The sequence below is a fragment of the Mastigoproctus giganteus genome, chromosome 1 (genome assembly GCF_048544385.1).
Source record: "Mastigoproctus giganteus isolate SK-2022 chromosome 1, ASM4854438v1, whole genome shotgun sequence".
In the NCBI taxonomy this organism is placed as follows: Eukaryota; Metazoa; Arthropoda; class Arachnida; order Uropygi; family Thelyphonidae; genus Mastigoproctus; species Mastigoproctus giganteus.
This window is the reverse complement of record NC_143575.1, coordinates 16,570,919-16,585,534: the sequence shown is the minus strand read 5'-3', so window position 1 is coordinate 16,585,534 and position 14,616 is coordinate 16,570,919. Positions and strand designations below refer to the sequence as shown.

General features: G+C 38.1%; 1 protein-coding gene across 1 annotated transcript in view; it reads left to right on the top strand.

The window, feature by feature from the left end:
• The first annotated feature begins 1,951 nt into the window (after window positions 1-1,951).
• Window positions 1,952-14,616, top strand: part of LOC150090583 (uncharacterized) — a 153,120-nt gene continuing 140,455 nt past the window's right edge. Inside the window, exon 1 of the mRNA XM_090385101.1 lies at window positions 1,952-2,045. The gene's annotated coding sequence lies outside the window, so the exon portion shown is untranslated. The remainder of the gene's footprint in view (window positions 2,046-14,616) is intronic.

The window sequence follows — 14,616 nt, the reverse complement described above, 5'->3', positions numbered from 1 at the left end:
ACTGCAGATGTGCAAATGTGACCCAAATTCACAAAGGAGAATCGAAGGCTGACATAAGTAATTATTTCAGTAATGTCAGTCAAACCTGTGAGTTTAACTTCTCTTCCAGGAAAATTAATGGATGCACTGGTTAAAGAAGCACTTCAGGATCATCTAGACAAAAACTTCAGTTTTAGCTCTGACACAGCATGATTTTGTTAAGGGAAAGTCTTGCCTGACCAATTTGATTGGATACTATGATGCAGTCACAAAAGAACTGGATTCAGGGAATAACTGTGATATTATATATTTGGATCTTAGTAAGGCTGTTGATATTGTTGCGCATCGAAGGCTGCTGCACAAATTGGATCAGTGTGGCATTGGAGGCAAATTGCTGCTTTGGATAAAGGGATGGTTGAGGGGGAGAAGACAGAGAGTAGTAATCAATGGACACTGCTCATTGTGGACTAATGTTATTAATGGAGTCCCTCAGGGTTAAGTGTTGGGTACATTGTTGTTTTCTGTATTTATAAATGATATTAATGATGGTATATCCATCTTAATGTCTAAGTTTGCACACCTAAGTCTGCATGAGTTTGCTTTCTTGCAGCATATGCCTCTACTAATGATAATGCTAATGCTAATGAATGTTCCGGGTGGCCCTAGAGTTTCTTTTTATTTAGAATCCTCTTTACTGGAGGTTGTAGTCAGGATTTTTCTTAGGAAAACAATATGGTTTCCCCATGAGTTCTTGAGCCGTACAACATGTAAATGAGTCCGCGAACACTGCTTTATACAGACATAGTGCACAATGGTTATGATCATACACCGGGGAATGTTAAGAACAATACTGTACTTATTATGTTAGCACAGTGAACTTCGCAGCCCTTTCGCATCGTATTGAGAAGGCAAAACTCTGAATATTGTTTGGACGAGAGAAACTTTTATTGGCTTCTGTGTTTCACAACTTAATCGGGGTTGTCTCTCTCGTGCGGTGTTGCGTGGTTTTATGTGGGAGAAACTGTGATTTTTCGTCCAGCACATCGCTCAAGAGTACAACCTGATGATATTAAAAAAAAATAAATTTTCTGTTTATACTCCGGGACGAACAAACGGTCAGAGGAGTTCACAAGATAGAATACAAGAAACAGCACCGTATTCACTAGACACGGGCTTGAACCCCGGTCACTCAAAGCACGTGTACTTATGCCCCCGCGCGCCTGACCACTAGGCTACGGCGGCCTGTTGTCGACTTAGTTGATTTGACACTTGTCGAATACTTCAACTAACCTTAACCCTGTAGTTAAGGTTAGTTGAGGTTAGTCTAATTTTTATTCTTAAAAAAATTCTGAACCCTTTCTATAAATTTAGTTTAGACGTTATTAGGTGTCCTACAAACAGCTTTTGTCACAGATCTGGACTGCCACTGTTCCAGTGTTTTAATACTTCCAGTAATTTATTGCTAACTAATTATTTTGTAAAATTTTAAAACTGAAAATTTTTAACGTTAATAGCATGTCATGCAATAGCGGTTTCATCTGTTATTTTTTATTTTTCATGCAGATCTGGAGCGAAAACTGTCCATGTGTTGCTGCCTATTTCCGCAACACGTTAACTTTTATGATGTTTGAATGATTTTGCTTACAGTAAAAGCCGAAGAAAGAATTTATCTTAGAAATCTGTTCTTCAAAAGTGGTTAGTGGAAATTTGGGTAAAATCCTTGAATAAAATTGTTATATTTTATTTGAGTTATACTTTTTTGGATCCCTGTTTTTCCGTACGACTTAAAAACTTCGTAGGTCCCAGGTACAGTGCGTAAAGTGTGTTATGAAAAAGGTGACCTTGCCTTGTTTTAACGTCGGCGTTTATTCTAAACGGCCCCAGAGTGTAGTAATCTCTGAACGCCCCAACCCACAGAGTAGTAAGATATCTTACTACATGTATGTGCCCCAACCCATTCCGTTTTTATGATGTAGTATTGCAGTAGACCAGCTGATGGCGCTGCCGTTAGGGAATATTGTATTTCTAACACAGTGCGCTTTTGGCTGTCAGTGTTTTGAATTGATGTAAGTGTTTGGATATTAAGTACATAAGCTTTTCTGGCATGAAGCTTCTTAAATAAGCCATTTTATTTCATTATTTGAATAAAGAAATGTAATATATTTTAAAAAAATACCTTTTGTTTTATAAATAAGTTAATTTTCGCATAAGTGGCGACATAGTGCATAATAACAGAAGGCATGCGTTACCCAACCGATGCATTACATGAGGCACAATCTGAGACCAATTTGTTAGGCGCAGAAGTACTATGTTATGGCTCTGAAGTTATGGTCTAAACCAAAACTATTATATTTAGGCCACCCGAATAATTAAATTCTTCTGTCGTGCTGTGTTTTAATTGCATGTGTTCTATGGTTGAGTTGTCTGTTTGCTGGATGAAAAAAATCCCAGTTTCTGGGGGAAAAAACCTTGATTTCTACGCCCGAGACCCAACTCAGCCACGGAGTGAAAAAGCCCATTAACGTTCCTTGTCATCGATGGGATTCGAACCTCGGGCCTTTTCCACCCGGTGTGGGGAGGACGGTGGTGATACCACTGTGCTACCCGTGCAGACTGAAGTTATGGTCAATAGTTGTGCTAAAATTTTTGCACATTTTTTTGACGGCAATGGTTGTCAGATTTGACTAATGATAAAGCAATGTAGCCAATTTTGAATTAGCATAATAAAAAAAAAGGGTTTGTAAAAGCAATCTGGTAATACCACTTAAACTAGCTTAAACTGTAAAACTAGCACCTCCCTGTGGAGCTTAGCCAGGAGGAGAGGAAGTGTAGGTGGTAGATGACTCTCATCAACCAGTGCAATACCACCACTTTGCTTATTGGAGGCTTGAAGTAGTGAAACCCACGTTTAATCTCTAGAGCAAAGTTTCCAACATTCCCCCCCCCCCCATACTTCTCCAACCCATGCACGGTACTAAGTACTATAGGTTTTGATGCTTTTCGTGTTTTGGGTTTTCATAAAAAAAAAAAAAAAGTAGAGTTACCCTGTGAGGTATGGTTTTTCAGCCAACATGCAAACTGACCTACAAAATCTAATTTTGTACAGACAGCATATCATAGATATATGATTGACAGCTCTGTTCACCACTTATGTGAAAATAAAACTGGCAGCCAGATTCCAACTTAAAAGAAAAAAAAAGCCAGTTGGTAAGCCTAGTTTAGGCTCACCCAATCTAGCAACAAGCCTATTAGTAGCTCTAAATGTTACTCTGTATTCTAAGACTATCTCCCATTGTCAGTATTCTCTGAGTATGGTCCTGGCCCTAAATACATTTTCTTTGATACAGAATCTCTTGCACAAATGAAGTTTAGCGAAAATAGCACCAAAAGCAACTTTATTGAAACTTTGAAATTCATTAAAAAGTGAAAACAGATGTCGGAAAACCACAGTTATATAACACTTAAAAACTCAAAACTGTGCAAATTGATCAAAATGCTGTGGGTTCTTGAGTCGTGAATTGCTGAAGTAGTCAGCTTTTAACATCTTTATCAGAGCTGTGCCGAAGGTGAGGTGAACGAGGCTCTTGCCTCAGGTTAAAAGCTGAAAGGGGTGCCAAAAGAAAGATTAAATAATTGCCAATGTTTTCAATTTTATGTTTTGATTATTCCAATCCGTTTATCAACTTGCTTTTGCAAGACAAAAATCTCTGTCGTGCCACTGTACAGATACTGAGCTCTGCGCTAGGGTGTGTCACCATTGTTGTCGCCCCACTGTTTGTCATTTCTATAACCTCAATTTTAATTTTTTATTAAAACGTGTACCAGAAAAATATTTTAAATAAGTTATATATTTTTTTTAATTAAATTTTTTTTTTTTTTTTTTTAACATTTTAGGGAGGGCACAATTTTTCATTCTTACATTAGGTACTAAAACTAAAATGGCTTGGCACAGCCCTGATATTTATACTGCTTTCTTGTCTGCTTACTACAACTGAAAATATCCAGTGAGCAATAAAATTTTAAAGCTCGGTCAAGCTGAATAAATTAATAAAATTAGGAAATATTCAGCCGATAAAATTTTAACATTCAACTAAAAGCTTTGGTGCCATCTTTCAATAGAATAATCATTAGCTTTTAGAAGTTTATCTATTGTTCATTCATCCATATAGAGACTAGACACCTGTGAGATCTGATTGAGGTGTTCAAGATTTTAAATGGATTGAGTAAGCTGATTGCTGACGGAATCCTTACTCTTGTTCAAACTACACAACTGAGGGAGGTGCATAAATTTAAATTTAGAAAGGATGGGTCCAAGATCAATGTGTGGAATGCCTTCAGCCAGTGGGAAATTGGCTGCCTCCGTAGCACTGCTGCTCCTGCCCGCCTCTGTGGGCAGGAGCAGCAGTGCGTAGCACACACTTCTTGATTAGACTTCGAGCCCATGACCACCAAATACGGAGGATGCAGAAAGGTCAGGGAATGACCACCGCATATCCCCAGAGCAATATGGCCTTAGTTGCTAATGCTCCTAAAAACCAAATAAACAAACCAGTGGGTAATTTGAATAAATTCAAGGAAGAACCAGACTAACTATTAGAGGTATGGACATGAGGTGAAAAGGTTTATTTTTTTTTGCTGCTGCTCTATAAGCCTGCTTTTTTGCATTTTCCACTACTAATATTCCAGATATTTATTTCAATCATTGATTATCAGCACATTTTATACTATATGCTTTGTCTTCAGAATAATCAGTTATGAGGTGGTAATATCTCAGACAAATTTTTCAAAAGCTGAAATGACATTTTGAGTAACAAAAGGAAGTGTTGCAATCAATTCTCATATACTCTCATTTTAAGTGAAAAGCCATTCTCTTCTTGGTGTTACTGTTTGAAACCATGTAGTTGGTATTAGTAGTAGCAAATGATGCAGGACAGAAAACTTACACAGCATCAGTAAAAAAAAAAAAAAAAAAAGCTCAACACTTCCCATATTACCTGTCCATCCCTTTAACAGTTTGCCTAATTTTTCATTGCATGTATTCAAACTAACCACTTTTACAACACCAGATAGTGGTTTCTTCCAACAATCAACCACTTTTTTTTTTTTTTTATGAAAACCCCAAACACGAAAGGCATCAAAACACATAGTACCGTGCATGTGTTAAAGGAGAAGTATGGGGGAGGGGGATGCCGGAAACTTGCTCTAGAGGCTAAACATGGGTTTCACCACTTCAAGCCTCCAAAGATTGGTGAATGGGACAAAGGGGTTCTCTTACGAAGAAAGGCTTAAGTTTTGCAAATTACAGTGTCTGGAAACTAGGCACCAGCGGGGTGATCTGATAGAGGTGTACAAAGCCTTGAATGGTTTGAGCATGCTCAATGCTGATGGGATTCTTCCTCTAGCTCAGAAAAATCACCTGAGAGGGCATAAATTCAAATTGAGGAAAGACAGATGTAGGATAGATGTGCGGAAATTTGCCTTTAGCCAGCGGGTGGTTGGTGGGTGGAACAGACTTCCATCCCTTGTCGTGGAAGTTGATAGCCTAAATAAGTTTAAGGCTCAGCTGGACAGGTATTTCGAACGAACAGAGGGGTGAAGTGGAAGTGGTTATTTTTAATTATTTATGTTACTTTTTTTTTTTTTTTTTTGGCTGATGCTGCATAAGCTTGCTTTCTTGCATCAAATGCCTCTACTAATGCTAATGCTAATGCTAATAAGCAAAGTGGTGGTATTTCACTGGTTGACCTGCTGGCCAAAGGCAATTTTCTACATATCTACCTTGCAACAATCCTTCATCAATTTGAATTTGTCCTCTCATAGAAATAGCATGAGAAAGAGAAAGGATTCTATCAGCATTGAGCTTACTCAATCCATTCAAAGCCTTAAACACCTCAATCGGATTTCCTTACAGGCATCCACCCTTCAGTTGCTGCAGTTTGCAGAACTGAAGCTTATCCTGGTAAGAAAAGCCTTTTGTTTCTCTCACTAATCTCACTGTGCTTCTCTGCCCCTGTTCTAACAGATCCATGCCTTTCCTAAAATGAGGCCTCCAGACCTGTATACTCAATATGTGGCTTAACTATTGTCTTATACAATGGGATAATCACCTTCTTATGCCTGCGTACAAAACTTCTTTATATCATTGACAAAACCCTATAAGCTGGCTTGGCTCCTCATATCTGACTGCAAAATTACCTCCAGCTGTATTTATTGTCCAATACCTTTTTCATTCTCTGTTATCCAGATTATCCTACCACAGAATTGATATGATAATCCACAGTTACTGCTACCCATATGAAGTGCCTTGCATTTGTCAATGTTAAAACTTCAATCAGCTATGTGGTTACCTTCAATCAGCTATGTGGTATGTTAATCTGGAATTACTGCTAACCATATGTAGTACCTTGCATTTTCATTGTTTAACTTCAGTTCACACTTTTCACCCCATCTCCTTAATTTATCTATATTTTGTTGCAGTACCATACTTGTCATTAACCACCCTTCTAACCTTCATAATATCGTAAAACTTAAGACATTAGGCCCGATATGCCTTCATCTATATCATTATGGAATTTGTGGGTTGGTCACTCACACACACACTAGCAAAGCTTTTGTGGATTTATTAGATTGTTTTCTACCAGCAGCATGTTCGGGAGGCAAGTAGAGGGAGTAATACTCTTGATCTGGTTATCCATAGTGATTCTTCATGCATTAAGAATCTGCAGATAAAGGAACTACTACGTGGCAGTGATCACAGTGTGCTGAAGTGGGATTTATTCAAAGAGGTAACTATCATCAGGGGTTAAAGGGAAGGGTTTTTGCTTTCGTAAGGGTGACTACGGTGGTCTCAGACAGTATTTAAATTCTATGCGGTGGGACCAACTGATGATGTTACCAACAACAAATTCAAAATGGGAAACATTCAAAGAATTAATCTTGGAAGCTACCAGGCTTTTCATACCAACTAAGAAATATAGTTCAAAGTTTAGGCCTAAATGGATGTCAGATGAACTAATGAGACATGTGGCAGAGAAGAAAAATGCATGGGATACATATAAATTAATAGGTGACACGGAAGCCTATGATAGATATAAGTTGGTCTGTAACCAAGTCACAAAGGAGGTTAAGCAGGCAAAGGCAGATTACGAGAAATCTTTGGCAAAGGATGCAAAGAAAAACAGCAAAGGGTTCTTTACTTATGTAAACTTTAGAAGGAAGGGGATGAATCAGATTGGTCCCTTTGATATCGATGGTTCAACTGTTGATGATCCTGCTCAAGTAGCTAACAAACTAAATGAGTATTTTGCATCTACACTCACACATGAGGAGTTATTCAGGGAGGGTAATGCCAGAGGTGAATTAAACTCTGGCAGTGAGCTAGATGATTTTGTAAAAACTGAGAGCAAAGTGCAGGAGAAATTATTGAAGATGAACATAAGAAAAGCACCTGGGGTGAATGGGATCTATCCAGCTATATTAAAGGAGGCAGCAAAGGAAGTAAGCAAACCCTTAGCCATAATTATGAGAGCTTCCTTGGACTCAGGGGAGGTACTCATGGACTGGAGATGTGCTAATGTGACCCCAATTCACAAAGGAGGATCAAAGGGCGACACAAGTAATTACAGACCTGTTAGTTTAACTTCTGTTCCAGGGAAATGAATGGAGGTACTGGTTAAAGAAGCACTGCAGAATCATCTAGACAAGACTTCAGTTATAGCTCAGACACAGCATGGGTTAGTTGAGGGGAAGTCGTGTCTGACCAATTTGATTGGATACCGTGATGTAGTCACAAAGGAACTGGATGCAAAGAATAATATTGATATCATATGTTTGGATCTTAGAAAGGCTTTTGATACTGTTGCACAAATTTGAGCAGTATGGCATTGGAGGCAAATTGCTGCTATGGATAAAGGGATGGTTGATTGGGAGAAAACAGAGAGTGGTAATTAATGAACATTGCTCTTTGTGGACTAATGCTATGAGTGGAGTTCTCCAGGGTTCAGTGTTGGGTCCATTGTTGTTTTCTGTATTTATTAATGATATTGATGTTGGTATATCAGCTTAATAATGAAAATAGCAATAAGAGCTTAATTTTCGGTACTCACCTCAATTGATCTACTTAGTTACATGGTATTGAAGTGGAAATGAAGTTTAAAATAAATAAATACGGAATTGTTAAAACTTGTAATTAAAATTTGCTCAAGGAAGAAGAAGTGCACTACCTCATCCCTGGTTGTCGTTTATAAAATATTAATATGAGAACAAGGTGATATTAATATTTTTAATTACAGGTTTTAATAGTTCTGTATTTATTTATTTTAACTTATTTTAAACTTCATTTCCACTTCAATACCATGTAACTAAGCAGATCAGTTGAGGTGAGTACCGTCAATTAAGCTCTTATTGCTATTTTCATTATTAAGTCGATTGCATAATGGTACATTAAGAAGCTCTATAAATCATCTAAGGTATATCAGGCGTGATGTCTAAGTTTGGAGACAACATGAAGGTTGGTAGGGTTGTTATTGACACTAATGACAGTACGCTGCTGCAACAGGATCCAGAAAAGTTGAGCAGCTGAGCTGAGAGATGGCAACTGAAGTTTAATATTAAAGTACTGCCTATAAGAAGGAGTAATCCCAGAGTAATGTATCAATTGTGTGGTTGATACATTTCATTCTCTACCACTGACAGTGGTAGAGAATGAAAACGACCTTGGGGTAATTGTGCCGTCAGATATGAAGTTTTCTGAGCAGTGCAGATGGTCTGCAAGAGTAGCTCATGGTGTCTTGTCAATTATATTCAGGAATTTTTCTAGCAGGGATAAGGAGGTGATTATCCCCTTGTATAAGGCAACGGTCAGTACACCTTGAGTACTGTATACAGATCTGGAGGCCTCATTTTAAGAAGGATGTAGAGCTGCTGGAACGAGTACAGAGAAGGACGACAAGATTAGTGAATGGAACAAAGGGTTGCTCTTACAAAGAAAGGCTTAAGTTTTGCAAATTATAGTGTCTGTAGACTAGACACCTGTGAGGTGATCTAATTGAGGTGTATAAGGCTTTGAATGGTTTGAGCATGCTCAGTGCTGATGGGATTCTTCCTCTTGCTCAGAATAATTGCCTGAGAGGTCATAAATTCAAATTGAGGAAAGACAGTTGTAGGATAGATATGCAGAAGTTTTCCTTTAGCTAGCAGGTGGTTGATTGGTGGAAGAAACTTCCATCTGTTATAGAAGTTGATGGCTGAAATAGATTCGAGGCAGAGGGTTTTTTTTTTTTTTGGCTGATACCATATAAGCTTGCTTTCTTGCATCATACGCTTTTACTAATGTTAATAATAAATATTGAAAACAACAATGGGCCTAGCGCTGAATCCTGGGGGTTCACTAATATAATTCATCCAAAAAGAGCATTGCTCACTGAAAACAATTCTGGCTTCTCCCACTCAACCATCCATTGCAGTAACTTGCCCATAATGTTACACTGCTCCAATTTGTACAGCAGTCTTTTATGTGCAACAGTATCAGAATCTTTTCTGAAATCTAAGTATATGATGTCAAATTTATTTTTTCCCAGTTCCTTTTTTACTGTCCAAGTATCCAATCAGATTGGTTAGATTGATCGTGCCTTAAGAAATCCATGCTGTGACTGCAGTATAACAGCATTCCTGTCTAAATAACCATGCATTACTTCTTTAATCGGTGACTCCATTATTTTCCCTAGAACAGAAGTCAAGATAACTGGTCTGTAATTTCTGATATCACTCTTTGATCTCCCTTTATGAATTGTGAATACATTTGCACATCTGCTGTCCATATGGGCCCCTCCAAATCTAATGATGCTTTCATAATTATGGCTAGCGTTTTCTGACCTTGTTTGTTGCCTCTGTAAATATAATTGGATAGCTCCTGTCTACCCCAGGTGCCTTTTTTACATTTACATTGAATAATTTCTTCATAGTATCCAATCAGATTGGTCAGACAAGATCGCCTCTTAACAAATCCATGCTGTGGCTGCAGTGTAACCTGTCTAGACAGATCTCCCTTACTTCTTTTACCAGTGACTCCACTATTTTACCTGGAACAGAAGTAAAGCTAATAGGTCTGTATTTACTCATGTCACCTTTTGATTCCCCTTTGTGAATTGGGGATACATTCACACATCTCCAATCCACGGACCCCCCCCTTAATCTGAGAATGCTTGTATAATCATTGCTTGCCTCTTTTGCTGGCTCTTTTCATATAATGGGTAACTCCCATCCATCCTTCCCAGGTGCTGTTTTATATTTAGCTTCAACAATTTCTCTTCCGCTTTTCTCTCAGTTGCCACAAAGTTATTCAGCCCTCTGTTAGAATTTGATACCCTTCTGGCATCCCATCTCTAAAATATTCTCAGTGTGAATATAGATGCAAAATACTTATTCAGTTTGTCAACATCCTGAGTAGAATCATCAGTGGTTAAACCATTCATATCTAGTGGACCAATGTGATTCAACTCCTTCCTTTTTACTGTTTATGTAAACAGTAAAAAGGAAGGAGTTGAATTTTACTCTTTGCCACAGACCTCTTGTAATCTGTATGCCTATCCTCCTTTATGACTTGACTGAAGACTAGTTTATATCTATAGTAGGCAAATATATCGCTTGATAATTTATGTGCAACCTGTTCATTTATCTTCTCTGCCATGAGTCTCATCAGTTCATCTGACTTCCATATAGGTCTGAACCTTGAACAGTGTCTTTTAGTTGGTATAAAAAGTCTGGTAGCCTCTTCAGTTACATTCCCAAAAGCTGCCCATTTAAAATTTGCTCTTGGTAACTGCATTAGATGTTCCCAGTTCATGGAATTTAAAAACTCTCTGAGAGCACTGTAGTCACCTTTACATAAGCAAAAGCCCTTTCCCTTGCCTTTGACAGTAATTACATCTTTAAGTAAATCCTGCATCGATTAACCGTGATTACCACCACCTAGTGGGTCTTTTATCTGCAAATTCTTAATGCATGAATGGTCACTGCTGGTAATCAGATTGAGTATTGATTTTTCTCATTGCCTCTCTAACATGCTGGTATGGAAAAAAATCATCCAATAAATTTACAAAAGTCTTGCTGCTGTGTGAGTGACCAACCCACAAGGTCCAGTCAATATTTGGAAAGTTCTCCCCCCCCATTATAAGATATACTTGATTTACTGGCCCTCTCTTTGTATGTCTGTACAAAGAGAGGGCCTGTTTGTTGTATTCATTAGGTCGAAATAGAATCTTTACACTGATTGAAATGCAGCGACTGTTATCTATTTGGATTGAAGGTTGTAACCAAAAACGAATCCCACTAAGTATCGATATTATTAAATCAAAAGCATTGTCTCTTCTCATCTTTGAAAGAAAAGGCCACAGAAGATGGAAAAGGGAACAACGAAGAATTCAGTGCTAGTCGTGCACAGAATGCTAGGGCTCGTAAAGTCTTAAATCAAGGATCACACCCTATAATTTGGCAATCTAACAAGAAAATGTGGATAACTAAAGTTCTATTTGAAGAATGGTTCACAGGCTATTTTTGCCCAACAGTTGAAGATTATTGCAGAAAAATAATCTTGATTTTAAAGCTTTATTAATTTTGGATAATGCTCCTGGTCATCCCATTACTCTTGATTCCTTGTGTGAAAATATCAAAGTGATATTTTTACCACCTAATACAACTTCCTTACTGCAACTGATGGATCAAGGGTCTATCTCAACTTTTTAAAGCTTACTACCTGAGGACTTTTAAACAGGCAATTCAAGCAACATATGGAGGGAATGCAATTTCATTGATAGAATTCTGGAAAAAGTATAGCATCAAAGATGCCATTGAAAACATTCATCAGTCATGGATTGTACTTTCATCAAGCAATATGAGAGCTGTGTGGAAGCATCTTCTTCCTCACTGTGGAAATGAATTTAAAGGCTTTCCAATTAGTCTTTCATATATTTTCCCTAGTACAGGGAGTAGGGCTATTGGTCTATATGATTTGGGATCAATAGGGGGTTCTCAGTTTTTTGAGAATTAATCTTAACACAGCTTTTTTTTTTTAATATATTTTTGGGAATATACCTTTTTTCATACAGTTATTATGTAGTGCTATTAATTTGTCTGGTGCTGTTTCCACAAATTTTTTGATAATCTCAACCTCTAAGAGGTCACACCCAGAGCATTTATTGTTTTTGGTTTAAGATAGTGCTATTTCTAAGCCTTGTATAGTAAACAGAGGTTCAATATTGGCATTGTCATATTCAGTGTTTTATTTCATAATATCTAGCTGAGTGGGGGAATGATCCCCAGTTTCAATCTGAATAATATTATCTAAGATGTTATTTACAAAGTCTGCCCAGCACAGGGTTGAGGTCCATCTGGTTTGACAGTAGTTTCTAAGACATCTCCTATTGGCAGCTTGTTGGTCACTATTCTGTAGACAACTCCCCAAGGATAGTTGTTCCCAGTAGTCCCCACCAAGTGCTTCCAGCTTTTCTTATCTCTTATGAGCCTTGTATACTGATTCCTGAGAGTTCTATAGGAGTCTCTCACTGCATCCACCTCATTTTGTGGACAAGATGTTCTGGCTCTTAGAAAATTGCTCCTCGCCTGGTGCACTCTTCTCCTGAGTATAGTCAGTTCAGGGCACCACCAGGGGATTACTTGCTTCCTCGGTTTTTTCTGTGGGATAAACAGGTTTACTGCTTTTATTAAAATCTTTGTCATAGTCAGTGCTTGCTCGTCTGGGCTGCAGTTGCCTGATCTACACCACTCACTTTCCTGATTTTGCAGTTCAGCTACTGTATGGTCTGTGAAAATCTGCCAGTTTGCATTTTTAAGGTTATACCTTTTGATATCAAACAAGGCGTGTTGGGTTGTTGGTAATTGCCTGTTTAGTTTGAAGGTGATGGCTGCATTAGTAGAGGCATATGATGCAAGAGCTAGCTTATGCATCATATGCCTCTAACTTGTCAACTTCTACGATGACAGATGGAAGTTTGTTCTAGCAATCAACCAGCGGCTGGCTAAAGGCAAATTTCTGCACATCTGTTCTACAACTGTCTTTCCTCAATTTGAGTTTGTCCCCTTAGGTGATTAATCTAGGCAAGAGGAAGAATCCCATCAACATTGAGCTTGCTCAAACAATTCAAGGTCTTATACACCTCAATCAGATCACCTCATAGGTGACTGGTCTCCAGACACTGATTTGAAAAACTTAAGCCTTTCTTCATAAGAGCAAGTCTTTGTTCCATTCACTAATCTTGTTGCCCTTCTCTGTACTCATTCCAGCAGCTCTACATCGTTCCTAAAATGACACCTCCAGACCTGTATAAAGTACTCAAGGTGTGGCCTGACCATTGCCTTATACAAGTGGGTAATCACCTTATCCCTGCTAAAAAAATTCCTGTATATCATTGACAAGACACAACGAGCTACCTTGCAGACCATATGCATTAATCAGAAAACTTCATATCTGACTGCACAATTACCCCCAGGTCTTTTTCATTCTCTACCACCCTGAGTTATCACACGGTTGATACATTACTCTGGGGTAGTTTACATTTGTCAATGTTAAACTTCAGTTGCCACCTCTCAGCCCATCTGCTCAACTATTCTAGATCCTGTTGCAGTAGTGTACTGTCATTGGTGTCATTAACAAACCTACCAACCTTCACATCATCTGTAAACGTCGGCATTAAGTCTGATATATCAATATCATTAATAAATACAGAAAACAACAATGGACCCAACACTGAACCCTGGGTGACTCCACTAATAACATTTGTCCACGAAGAGCACTGTCCATTATTACCACTCTCTGTCTTCTCCCACTCAACCATCCTTTTATCCATAGCAGCAACTTGCCCTTAAGGCCACACTAATCCAATTTGTACAGCAGTCTTCCATGTGCAACAGTATCAAAAGCCTTCCTATGGTCGAAGTATATGATATCAAAATTATTCTTTGCATCCAGTTCCTTTGTGACCACATCATAGTATCCAATCAAATTCAGTTATTCGGTTTCTGGATCGTGGTAATGAATCCAATCTTCATCTGTTATCTCCAACATTTATTTTGCATTCTAAAACATTTGCAGAGATGAAGTGGTTTTAGTTCCAGTATTTACATTAACTTATTTGAATTCTAGGAAGATCTATGAGAGTTATCTTTGCACCACTTGCTGTCTCTTCTTTGCATTCCAGTTTTTCAGTACACATTCTGTCCGAAAATTTTTTTTCATGCTGAAGTTGTTTGTGGGCAATACGATGGACTTGTTCACAGGATATTTTAGTCTTTGCTATTTATTATAGCCTAATCTGATGATCTTTCAAAATCCTGTCATCCTTCAAACAGCATTAGTGTTTTCTGTTGATGTGATATAGTCACCAGTCACCCAAGCCTGAATACAACTTTAGTGATTCTACAATCCATTTTGAATTGAGCAGCCCCTTTCTTGATAGTACTTTATCATGGATAATCATTGTGTAATGTCTCCATATCCTTTTGTAGATTTTGTTTTTGGACAGTTCTTTCATAAAGGGGATTTCAGGGCATGCTGAGGGTAAGTATGGAACAAATAAATACATAGGCTGTGATAGAGTAACTAAGAGTAAGATCATGTGCCTG